At 57.3% G+C, this 12,500-nt stretch overlaps 1 long non-coding RNA gene across 3 annotated transcripts; it reads left to right on the top strand.

Moving 5' to 3' along the window:
• Window positions 1-2,017: 2,017 nt before the first annotated feature.
• LOC127920832 (uncharacterized) lies at window positions 2,018-5,505 on the top strand. Of its 3 annotated transcripts, none has more exons than XR_008107627.1 (3): window positions 2,018-2,079; window positions 4,946-4,990; window positions 5,395-5,505. It is a non-coding gene; the product is annotated as an uncharacterized LOC127920832 (long non-coding RNA). The 3 variants fall into 3 exon arrangements; XR_008107628.1 differs by lacking the exon at window positions 5,395-5,505 and adding an exon at window positions 5,215-5,325; XR_008107629.1 differs by lacking the exon at window positions 5,395-5,505 and adding an exon at window positions 5,036-5,146.
• The last annotated feature ends 6,995 nt before the right edge of the window (window positions 5,506-12,500 follow it).

Genomic DNA, 12,500 nt, shown 5'->3' with positions numbered 1-12,500 from the left:
TCTCTACTGAGTCTGTCTCTCTACTGATTCTGTCTCTACTGAGTCTGTCTCTCTACTGAGTCTGTCTCTCTACTGAGTCTGTCTCTCTACTGATTCTGTCTCTACTGATTCTGTCTCTCTACTGAGTCTGTCTCTCTACTGATTCTGTCTCTACTGAGTCTGTCTCTCTACTGAGTCTGTCTCTCTACTGAGTCTGTCTCTCTACTGATTCTGTCTCTCTACTGAGTCTGTCTCTCTACTGAGTCTGTCTCTCTACTGAGTCTGTCTCTCTACTGAGTCTGTCTCTCTACTGATTCTGTCTCTCTACTGATTCTGTATCTCTACTGAGTCTGTCTCTTTACTGATTCTGTCTCTCTACTGAGTCTCCCTCTCTACTGAGTCTGTCTCTCTACTGATTCTGTCTCTCTACTGATTCTGTCTCTACTGAGTCTGTCTCTCTACTGATTCTGTCTCTACTGATTCTGTCTCTCTACAGAGTCTGCCTCTCTCTCTCTGTCTCTCTCTCTCTCTCTCTCTCTCTCTCTCTCTCTGTCTCTCTCTCTGTCTCTCTCTCTCTCTCTCTCTCTCTCTCTCTCTCTCTCTCTCTCTCTTTATTCAGTTGGTAAAGGGTGTGAGTATGGTGGAAGATGTACACACTGCCGTTGTTAATCATTAGCCCTGTTGTAGAGATTGGAAGTTATTTATAACGTATCTGTTCCAGTCTCCTTCTCTCCAACGTTGACAGGAAACTCAGCTGACAGCTCAACCTCAGCCGCCAGTGTTTCCAAACCTTTTCATTGTTGCCATCTTTGTTGTCGTATTTTGGGAAATGTTTTGGGAAAATCACAGCAAAACACTGAAGTCATTAAAAAGTTGTTCTACACAGATTTTTACTTCCGAAAAGGGTGAAGAGAGGAGACAAGGGGTGATAGGATACAGGTGGGATGGGGGAGAAGAGAGGAGACAAGGGGTGATAGGATACAGGTGGGATGGGGGAGAAGAGAGGAGACAAGGGGTGATAAGATACAGGTGGGATGGAGGAGAAGAGAGGAGACAAGGGGTGATAGGATACAGAGGGATGGGGGAGAAGAGAGGAGACAAGGGGTGATAGGATACAGGTGGGATGGAGGAGAAGAGAGGAGACAAGGGGTGATAAGATACAGGTGGGATGGAGGAGAAGAGAGGAGACAAGGGGTGATAAGATACAGGTGGGATGGGGGAGAAGAGAGGAGACAAGGGGTGATAAGATACAGGTGGGATGGAGGAGAAGAGAGGAGACAAGGGGTGATAGGATACAGGTGGGATGGGGGAGAAGAGAGGAGACAAGGGGTGATAAGATACAGGTGGGATGGGGAGAAGAGAGGAGACAAGGGGTGATAAGATACAGGTGGGATGGGGGAGAAGAGAGGAGACAAGGGGTGATAGGATACAGGTGGGATGGGGGAGAAGAGAGGAGACAAGGGGTGATAGGATACAGGTGGGATGGAGGAGAAGAGAGGAGACAAGGGGTGATAAGATACAGGTGGGATGGGAGAAGAGAGGAGACAAGGGGTGATAAGATACAGGTGGGATGGGGAGAAGAGAGGAGACAAGGGGTGATAGGATACAGGTGGGATGGGGAGAAGAGAGGAGACAAGGGGTGATAGGATACAGGTGGGATGGGGGAGAAGAGAGGAGACAAGGGGTGATAAGATACAGGTGGGATGGGGAGAAGAGAGGAGACAAGGGGTGATAAGATACAGGTGGGATGGGGAGAAGAGAGGAGACAAGGGGTGATAGGATACAGGTGGGATGGGGAGAAGAGAGGAGACAAGGGTGATAGGATACAGGTGGGATGGGGGAGAAGAGAGGAGACAAGGGGTGATAGGATACAGGTGGGATGGAGGAGAAGAGAGGAGACAAGGGGTGATAGGATACAGGTGGGATGGGGGAGAAGAGAGGGAGACAAGGGGTGATAGGATACAGGTGGGATGGAGGAGAAGAGAGGAGACAAGGGGTGATAAGATACAGGTGGGATGGGGGAGAAGAGAGGAGACAAGGGGTGATAGGATACAGGTGGGATGGAGGAGAAGAGAGGAGACAAGGGGTGATAAGATACAGGTGGGATTAAGGGAGAAGAGAGGGAGACAAGGGGTGATAGGATACAGGTGGGATGGGGAGAAGAGAGGAGACAAGGGGTGATAGGATACAGGTGGGATGGGGAGAAGAGAGGAGACAAGGGGTGATAGGATACAGGTGGGATGGGGGAGAAGAGAGGAGACAAGGGGTGATAGGATACAGGTGGGATGGAGGAGAAGAGAGGAGACAAGGGGTGATAGGATACAGGTGGGATGGGGGAGAAGAGAGGAGACAAGGGGGTGATAGGATACAGGTGGGATGGGGAGAAGAGAGAGACAAGGGGTGATAGGATACAGGTGGGATGGAGGAGAAGAGAGGAGACAAGGGGTGATAAGATACAGGTGGGATGGGGGAGAAGAGAGGAGACAAGGGGTGATAGGATACAGGTGGGATGGGGGAGAAGAGAGGAGACAAGGGGTGATAGGATACAGGTGGGATGGGGGAGAAGAGAGGAGACAAGGGGTGATAGGATACAGGTGGGATGGGGGAGAAGAGAGGAGACAAGGGGTGATAGGATACAGGTGGGATGGGGGAGAAGAGAGGAGACAAGGGGTGATAGGATACAGGTGGGATGGGGAGAAGAGAGGAGACAAGGGGTGATAGGATACAGGTGGGATGGGGGAGAAGAGAGGAGACAAGGGGTGATAGGATACAGGTGGGATGGAGGAGAAGAGAGGAGACAAGGGGTGATAAGATACAGGTGGGATGGGGGAGAAGAGAGGAGACAAGGGGTGATAGGATACAGGTGGGATGGGGGAGAAGAGAGGAGACAAGGGGTGATAGGATACAGGTGGGATGGGGAGAAGAGAGGGAGACAAGGGGTGATAAGATACAGGTGGGATGGGGGAGAAGAGAGGAGACAAGGGGTGATAGGATACAGGTGGGATGGGGGAGAAGAGAGGAGACAAGGGGTGATAGGATACAGGTGGGATGGGGAGAAGAGAGGAGAGACAAGGGGTGATAAGATACAGGTGGGATGGGGAGAAGAGAGGAGACAAGGGGTGATAGGATACAGGTGGGATGGAGGAGAAGAGAGGAGACAAGGGGTGATAGGATACAGGTGGGATGGGGAGAAGAGAGGAGACAAGGGTGATAGGATACAGGTGGGATGGGGGAGAAGAGAGGAGACAAGGGGTGATAGGATACAGGTGGGATGGGGGAGAAGAGAGGAGACAAGGGGTGATAGGATACAGGTGGGATGGGGAGAAGAGAGGAGACAAGGGGTGATAGGATACAGGTGGGATGGAGGAGAAGAGAGGAGACAAGGGGTGATAGGATACAGAGGATGGGGGGAGAAGAGAGGAGACAAGGATAAGAGCAAAGGGATGGAGAGGAGGCTGGGGGGAGGGGGAGAGAGGCTGGGGAGGGGGAGAGAGGCTGGGGAGGGGAGAGAGGCTGGGGGGGGAGAGAGTCTGGGGGAGGGGGAGAGAGGCTGGGGGGGAGGCTGGGGGAGGGGGGAGAGGCTGGGGGGGGGGGAGAGGGGAGAGAGGCTGGGGGAGGGGGAGAGAGGCTGGGGGCAGGGGGAGAGAGGCTGGGGGAGGAGGAGAGAGGCTGGGGGAGGGGGAGAGAGTCTGGGGAGGGGGAGAGAGGCTGAGGGAGGGGGAGAGAGGCTGGGGGGGGGGAGAGAGGCTGGGGGAGGGGGAGAGAGGCTGGGGAGGGGGAGAGAGGCTGGGGAGGGGGAGAGAGGCTGGGGGAGGGGGAGAGAGGCTGGGGGAGGGGAGAGAGAATGGGAGTGAGTCTGGGGGGAGGGGGAGTGAGGCTGGAATGAAGCTGGGGGAGAAGGGGAGTGAGACTGGGATAGAGTCTGGGGGGAGGGGGAGTGAGGCTGGGATAGAAGATGGGGTGAGGGGGAGTGAGGCTGGGATAGAAGATGGGGCGAAGGGGAGTGAGGCTGGGATAGAAGATGGGGCGAAGGGGAGTGAGACTGGGATAGAAGATGGGGTGAAGGGGAGTGAGGCTGGGATAGAAGATGGGGCGAAGGGGAGTGAGGCTGGGATAGAAGATGGGGCGAAGGGGAGTGAGGCTGGGATAGAAGATGGGGCGAAGGGGAGTGAGGCTGGGATAGAAGATGGGGCGAAGGGGAGTGAGGCTGGGATAGAAGATGGGGCGAAGGGGAGTGAGACTGGGATAGAAGATGGGGTGAGGGGGAGTGAGGCTGGGATAGAAGATGGGGCGAAGGGGAGTGAGGCTGGGATAGAAGATGGGGCGAAGGGGAGTGAGGCTGGGATAGAAGATGGGGCGAAGGGGAGTGAGACTGGGATAGAGGATGGGGTGAAGGGGAGTGAGGCTGGGATAGAAGATGGGGGGAAGGGGAGTGAGACTGGGATAGAAGATGGGGTGAGGGGGAGTGAGGCTGGGATACAAGATGGGGGAGGGGGAGTGAGACTGGGATAGAAGATGGGGGGAAGGGGAGTGAGGCTGGGATAGAAGATGGGGGAAGGGGAGTGAGGCTGGGATAGAAGATGGGGGGAAGAGGAGTGAGGCTGGGATAGAGTCTGGGGGGAAGGGGAGTGAGGCTGGGATAGAAGATGGGGGGAAGGGGAGTGAGACTGGGATAGAAGATGGGGGGAGGGGGAGTGAGGCTGGGATAGAAGATGGGGGGAAGAGGAGTGAGGCTGGGATAGAGTCTGGGGGGAAGGGGAGTGAGGCTGGGATAGAAGATGGGGGAGTGGGAGTGAGGCTGGGATACAAGATGGGGGAGGGGGAGTGAGACTGGGATAGAAGATGGGGGGAAGGGGCGTGAGGCTGGGATAGAAGATGGGGGAGTGGGAGTGAGGCTGGGATACAAGATGGGGGAGGGGGAGTGAGACTGGGATAGAAGATGGGGGGAAGGGGTGATAAGATACAGGTGGGATTAAGGAGAAGAGAGGAGACAAGGGGTGATAGGATACAGGTGGGATGGGGGAGAAGAGAGGAGACAAGGGGTGATAGGATACAGGTGGGATGGAGGAGAAGAGAGGAGACAAGGGGTGATAAGATACAGGTGGGATGGAGGAGAAGAGAGGAGACAAGGGGTGATAAGATACAGGTGGGATGGAGGAGAAGAGAGGAGACAAGGGGTGATAGGATACAGGTGGGATGGGGAGAAGAGAGGAGACAAGGGGTGATAGGATACAGGTGGGATGGAGGAGAAGAGAGGAGACAAGGGGTGATAAGATACAGGTGGGATGGAGGAGAAGAGAGGAGACAAGGGGTGATAAGATACAGGTGGGATGGAGGAGAAGAGAGGAGACAAGGGGTGATAGGATACAGGTGGGATGGGGGAGAAGAGAGGAGACAAGGGGTGATAGGATACAGGTGGGATGGAGGAGAAGAGAGGAGACAAGGGGTGATAAGATACAGGTGGGATGGAGGAGAAGAGAGGAGACAAGGGGTGATAAGATACAGGTGGGATGGAGGAGAAGAGAGGAGACAAGGGGTGATAGGATACAGGTGGGATGGGGGAGAAGAGAGGAGACAAGGGGTGATAGGATACAGGTGGGATGGAGGAGAAGAGAGGAGACAAGGGGTGATAGGATACAGGTGGGATGGAGGAGAAGAGAGGAGACAAGGGGTGATAGGATACAGAGGGATGGGGGAGAAGAGAGGAGACAAGGATAAGAGCAAAGGGATGGAGAGAGGCTGGGGGAGGGGAGAGAGGCTGGGGAGGGGGAGAGAGGATGGGGAGGGGGAGAGAGGCTGGGGAGGGGGAGAGAGTCTGGGGGAGGGGGAGAGAGGCTGGGGAGGGGGAGGCTGGGGGAGGGGGAGAGAGGCTGGGGGAGGGGGAGAGAGGCTGGGGAGGGGGAGAGAGGCTGGGGGCAGGGGGAGAGAGGCTGGGGAGGAGGAGAGAGGCTGGGGGAGGGGGAGAGAGTCTGGGGGAGGGGGGGAGAGAGGCTGAGGGAGGGGGAGAGAGAGGCTGGGGGGAGGGGGAGAGAGGCTGGGGGAGGGGGAGAGAGGCTGGGGGGGGGAGAGAGGCTGGGGGAGGGGGAGAGAGGCTGGGGGAGGGGGAGAGAGGCTGGGGAGGGGAGAGAATGGGAGTGAGTCTGGGGGAGGGGAGTGAGGCTGGAATGAAGCTGGGGAGAAGGGGAGGAGACTGGGATAGAGTCTGGGGGGAGGGGAGTGAGGCTGGGATAGAAGATGGGGTGAGGGGAGTGAGGCTGGGATAGAAGATGGGGCGAAGGGGAGGAGGCTGGGATAGAAGATGGGGCGAAGGAGTGAGACTGGGATAGAAGATGGGGTGAAGGGGAGAGGCTGGGATAGAAGATGGGGCGAAAGGGGAGTGAGGCTGGATAGAAGATGGGGCGAAGGGGAGTGAGGCTGGGATAGAAGATGGGGCGAAGGGGAGTGAGGCTGGGATAGAAGATGGGGCGAAGGGGAGTGAGGCTGGGATAGAAGATGGGGCGAAGGGGAGTGAGACTGGGATAGAAGATGGGGTGAGGGGGAGTGAGGCTGGGATAGAAGATGGGGCGAAGGGGAGTGAGGCTGGGATAGAAGATGGGGCGAAGGGGAGTGAGGCTGGGATAGAGGATGGGGCGAAGGGGAGTGAGGCTGGGATAGAAGATGGGGCGAAGGGGAGTGAGACTGGGATAGAGGATGGGTGAAGGGGAGTGAGGCTGGGATAGAAGATGGGGGGAAGGGGAGTGAGGCTGGGATACAAGATGGGGGAGGGGGAGTGAGACTGGGATAGAAGATGGGGGGAAGGGGCGTGAGGCTGGGATACAAGATGGGGAGGGGGAGTGAGACTGGGATAGAAGATGGGGAAGGGGAGGAGGCTGGGATAGAAGATGGGGGGGAAGAGGAGAGGCTGGGATAGAGTCTGGGGGAAGGGGAAAAATAAGTGAGGCTAGGATAGAAGATGGGGGAAGGGGCGTGAGGCTGGGATAGAAGATGGGGGGAGTGGGAGTGAGGCTGGGATACAAGATGGGGGAGGGGGAGTGAGACTGGGATAGAAGATGGGGGGAAGGGGAGTGAGGCTGGGATAGAAGATGGGGGGAAGAGGAGTGAGGCTGGGATAGAGTCTGGGGGGAAGGGGAGTGAGGCTAGGATAGAAGATGGGGGAAGGGGCGTGAGGCTGGGATAGAAGATGGGGGAGGGGGAGTGAGACTGGGATAGAAGATGGGGGAAGGGAGTGAGGCTGGGATACAAGATGGGGGGGGGGGAGTGAGACTGGGATAGAAGATGGGGGGAAGGGGAGTGAGGCTGGGATAGAAGATGGGGGGAGGGGGAGTGAGGCTGGGATAGAAGATGGGGGGAAGAGGAGTGAGGCTGGGATAGAGTCTGGGGGGAAGGGGAGTGAGGCTGGGATAGAAGATGGGGAGGGGGAGTGAGACTGGGATAGAAGATGGGGGGAAGAGGAGTGAGGCTGGGATAGAGTCTGGGGGGAAGGGGAGTGAGGCTGGGATAGAAGATGGGGGAGGGGGAGTGAGACTGGGATAGAAGATGGGGGGAAGAGGAGTGAGGCTGGGATAGAGGCTGGGGGGAAGGGGAGTGAGGCTGGGATAGAAGATGGGGGGAGGGGGAGTGAGGCTGGGATAGAAGATGGGGGAGGGGAGTGAGGCTGGGATAGAAGATGGGGAAGAGGAGTGAGGCTGGGATAGAAGATGGGGAAGGGGAGTGAGGCTGGGATAGAAGATGGGGAGGGGGAGTGAGGCTGGGATAGAGGATGGGGGAGGGGGAGTGAGGCTGGGAAGGAAGGAGAGGGCGGGGGAAGGGAGGATAGAGCGGGGAAGGGAGGAGAGAGCGGGGGGGAAGGGAGGATAGAGTGGGGGAAGGGAGGAGAGAGCGGGGGAAGGGAGGAGAGCGTGGGGAAGGAGGAGAGAGTGGGGGAAGGAGGAGAGAGTGGGGGAAGGGGGGAGAGAGTGGGGGGAAGGGAGGATAGAGTGGGGAGAGGGAGGAGAGAGAGGGGGAAGGGAGGAGAGAGCGGGGGAAGGGAGGAGAGAGCGGGGAAGGAGGAGAGAGTGGGGGAAGGAGGAGAGTAGAGGGGGGGAAGGGAGGATAGAGTGGGGGAAGGAGGAGGAGTGGGGGAAGGGAGGAGAGAGTGGGGGAAGGGAGGAGAGAGTGGGGGAAGGGAAGGAGGAGAGTGGGGAAGGGAGGGGAGAGAGTGGGGGAAGGGAGAAGAGAGTGGGGGAAGGGAGGGATAGAGTGGGGGAAGGGAGGGAGAGAGTGGGGGAAGGGAGAAGAGAGTGGGGAAGGGGAGGAGAGAGTGGGGGGAAGGGAGGAGAGAGTGGGGGAAGGGAGAAGAGAGTGGGGGGAGGGAGAAGAGAGTGGGGGAAGGGAGGGAGAGAGTGGGGGAAGGGAGGAGAGAGCGGGGGAAGGGAGGGGGAGTAGGGGGAAGGGAGGAGAGAGCGGGGGGGAAGGGAGGATAGAGTGGGGGAAGGGAGGAGAGAGAGGGGGGGAGAAAGGGACCACAAGGTGAAACCGGAGATGGAATGTGTGAGGAATGTAGAGAATGGTAGGAGGTTTTCCTGCTGGGAGGAGGAGAGGGAGGGAATGGGGGAGGGAGAGCAGCTCCACCGCTGAGCTGACCCAACACATGAGGCCTGTGTCCTCTATCACCTACCCATACTGCTCAGTGTTCTCTCTCTCTCTCTCTCTCTCTCTCTGTTCCACTCTCTCTGTCTTCCACTTTCTCCTTTTCCTAACCCCCTCTTTCCTCCCTTCTCTCAATGCTCTTCCACTCACTCTCCCTCTCCTCCCTCCATACCTCCCCCTCTTACCTCCCTTCTCTCACTGCTCTTCCACTCACTCTCTCCTCCCTCCATACCTCCCCTCGTACCTCCCTTCTCACTGCTCTTCCACTCACTCTCCCTCTCCTCCTCCATACCTCCCCCTCTTACCTCCCTTCTCTCACTGCTCTTCCACTCACTCTCCCTCTCCTCCCTCCATACCTCCCCTCTTACCTCCTTCTCTCACTGCTCTTCCACTCACTCTCCCTCTCCTCCCTCCATACCTCCCCCTCGTACCTCCCTTCTCTCACTGCTCTTCCACTCACTCTCCCTCTCCTCCCTCCATACCTCCCCCTCTTACCTCCCTTCTCTCACTGCTCTTCCACTCACTCTCCCTCTCCTCCCTCCATACCTCCCTCCTCTTACCTCCTTCTCTCACTGCTCTTCCACTCACTCTCCCTCTCCTCCCTCCATACCTCCCCCTCTTACCTCCCCTTCTCTCACTGCTCTTCCACTCACTCTCCTCTCCTCCCTCCATACCTCCCCCTCTTACCTCCCTTCTCTCACTGCTCTTCCACTCACTCTCCTCTCCTCCCTCCATACCTCCCCCTCTTACCTCCCTTCTCTCACTGCTCTTCCACTCACTCTCCCTCTCCTCCCTCCATACCTCCCCTCTTACCTCCTTCTCTCACTGCTCTTCCACTCACTCTCCCTCTCCTCCCTCCATACCTCCCCTCTTACCTCCCTTCTCTCACTGCTCTTCCACTCACTCTCCCTCTCTCCTCCATACCTCCCCTCTTACCTCCCTTCTCTCACTGCTCTTCCACTCACTCTCCCTCTCTCCCTCCATACCTCCCCTCTTACCTCCCTTTTCTCACTGCTCTTCCACTCACTCTCCCTCTCCTCCCTCCATACCTCCCCCTCTTACCTCCCTTCTCTCACTGCTCTTCCACTCACTCTCCCTCTCCTCCCTCCATACCTCCCCCTCTTACCTCCCTTCTCTCACTGCTCTTCCACTCACTCTCCCTCTCCTCCCTCCATACCTCCCCCTCTTATCTCCCTTCTCTCACTGCTCTTCCACTCACTCTCCCTCTCCTCCCTCCATACCTCCCCCTCTTATCTCCCTTCTCTCACTGCTCTTCCACTCACTCTCCCTCTCCTCCCTCCATACCTCCCCCTCTTATCTCCCTTCTCTCACTGCTCTTCCACTCACTCTCCCTCTCCTCCCTCCATACCTCCCCCTCTTATCTCCCTTCTCTCACTGCTCTTCCACTCACTCTCCCTCTCCTCCCTCCATACCTCCCCCTCTTACCTCCCTTCTCTCACTGCTCTTCCACTCACTCTCCCTCTCCTCCCTCCATACCTCCCCCTCTTACCTCCCTTCTCTTCTCACTGCTCTTCCACTCATACTCTCCCTCTCCTCCTCCATACCTCCCCCTCTTATCTCCCTTCTCTCACTGCTCTTCCACTCACTCTCCTCTCCTCCCTCCATACCTCCCCTCTTACCTCCCTTCTCTCACTGCTCTTCCACTCACTCTCCCTCTCCTCCTCCATACCCTCCCCTCTTACCTCCCTTCTCTCACTGCTCTTCCACTCACTCTCCCTCTCCTCCCTCCATACCTCCCCCTCTTATCTCCCTTCTCTCACTGCTCTTCCACTCACTCTCCCTCTCCTCCTCCTCCATACCTCCCCCCTCTTATCTCCCTTCTCTCACTGCTCTTCCACTCACTCTCCCTCTCCTCCCTCCATACCTCCCCTCTTACCTCCCTTCTCTCACTGCTCTTCCACTCACTCTCCCTCTCCTCCTCCATACCTCCCCCCTCTTACCTCCCCTTCTCTCACTGCTCTTCCACTCACTCTCCCTCTCTCCCTCCATACCTCCACTGCTCTTCCACCTCCCCCCTCTCCATACCTCCCTTCTCTCACTGCTCTTCCACTCACTCTCCCTCTCCTCCCCTCCATACCTCCCCCTCTCTTATCTCCCTTCTCTCACTGCTCTTCCACTCACTCTCCTCCTCCCTCCATACCTCCCCCTCTTACCTCCCTTCTCTCACTGCTCTTCCACTCACTCTCCCTCTCCTCTCCATACCTCCCCTCTTATCTCCTTCTCTCACTGCTCTTCCACTCACTCTCCCTCTCCTCCCTCCATACCTCCCCTCTTATCTCCCTTCTCTCACTGCTCTTCCACTCACTCTCCCTCTCCTCCCTCCATACCTCCCCCTCTTACCTCCCTTCTCTCACTGCTCTTCCACTCACTCTCCCTCTCCTCCCTCCATACCTCCCCCTCTTATCTCCCTTCTCTCACTGCTCTTCCACTCACTCTCCCTCTCCTCCCTCCATACCTCCCCCTCTTACCTCCCTTCTCTCACTGCTCTTCCACTCACTCTCCCTCTCCTCCTCCATACCTCCCCTCTTATCTCCTTCTCTCACTGCTCTTCCATCACTCTCCCTCTCCTCCCTCCATACCTCCCCTCTTATCTCCCTTCTCTCACTGCTCTTCCACTCACTCTCCCTCTCCTCCCTCCATACCTCCCCTCTTACCTCCCTTCTCTCACTGCTCTTCCACTCACTCTCCCTCTCCTCCCTCCATACCTCCCCCTCTTACCTCCCTTCTCTCACTGCTCTTCCACTCACTCTCCCTCTCCTCCCTCCATACCTCCCCCTCTTATCTCCCTTCTCTCACTGCTCTTCCACTCACTCTCCCTTCCTCCATACCTCCCCTCTTACCTCCCCCCACTGCTCTTCCACTCTCCCTTCTCCCTCCATACTGCCCCTCTTACCCCTTCTCTCACTGCTCTTCCCTCACTCTCCCTCTCCTCCCCTCCATACCTCCCCCCTCTTACCTCCCTTCTCTCACTGCTCTTCCACTCACTCTCCTCTCCTCCCTCCATACCTCCCCTCTTACTCCCTTTCTCTCTCTCACTGCTCTTCCACTCACTCTCCCTCTCCTCCTCCATACCTCCCTCTTATCTCCTTCTCTCACTGCTCTTCCATACTCTCCCCCTCTACTCTCCCTCTCCCCTGCTCCACTACCTCCCCCTCTTATCTCCTTCTCTCACTGCTCTTCCACTCACTCTCCCTCTCCTCCCTCCATACCTCCCCCCTCTTACCTCCCTTCTCTCACTGCTCTTCCACTCACTCTCCCTCTCCTCCCTCCATACCTCCCCTCTTACCTCCCTTCTCTCACTGCTCTTCCACTCACTCCCCCTCTCCTCCCTCCATACCTCCCCTCTTACCTCCCTTTCTCTCACTGCTCTTCCACTCACTCTCCCTCTCCTCCCTCCATATCTCCCCCCTCTTATCTCCCTTCTCTCACTGCTCTTCCACTCACTCTCCCTCTCCTCCCTCCATACCTCCCCTCTTACCTCCCTTCTCTCACTGCTCTTCCACTCACTCTCCCTCTCCTCCCTCCATACCTCCCCCTCTTATCTCCCTTCTCTCACTGCTCTTTCCACTCACTCTCCCTCTCCTCCTCCATACCTCCCCTCTTATCTCCTTCTCTCACTGCTCTTCCACTCACTCTCCCTCTCCCCCCTCCATACCTCCCCTCTTACCTCCCTTCTCTCTCACTGCTCTTCCACTCACTCCCTCTCCTCCTCCATACCTCCCCCTCTTACCTCCCTTCCCTCACTGCTCTTCCCACTCACTCTCCCTCTCCTCCCTCCATACCTCCCCCTCTTATCTCCCTTCTCTCACTGCTCTTCCACTCACTCTCCCTCTCCTCCCTCCATACCTCCCCCTCTTACCTCCCTTCCTCAC

The sequence above is a fragment of the Oncorhynchus keta genome, unplaced genomic scaffold (genome assembly GCF_023373465.1).
Source record: "Oncorhynchus keta strain PuntledgeMale-10-30-2019 unplaced genomic scaffold, Oket_V2 Un_contig_20806_pilon_pilon, whole genome shotgun sequence".
Lineage (NCBI taxonomy): Eukaryota > Metazoa > Chordata > Actinopteri > Salmoniformes > Salmonidae > Oncorhynchus > Oncorhynchus keta.
This window is presented reverse-complemented; position numbering and strand designations above follow the sequence as displayed.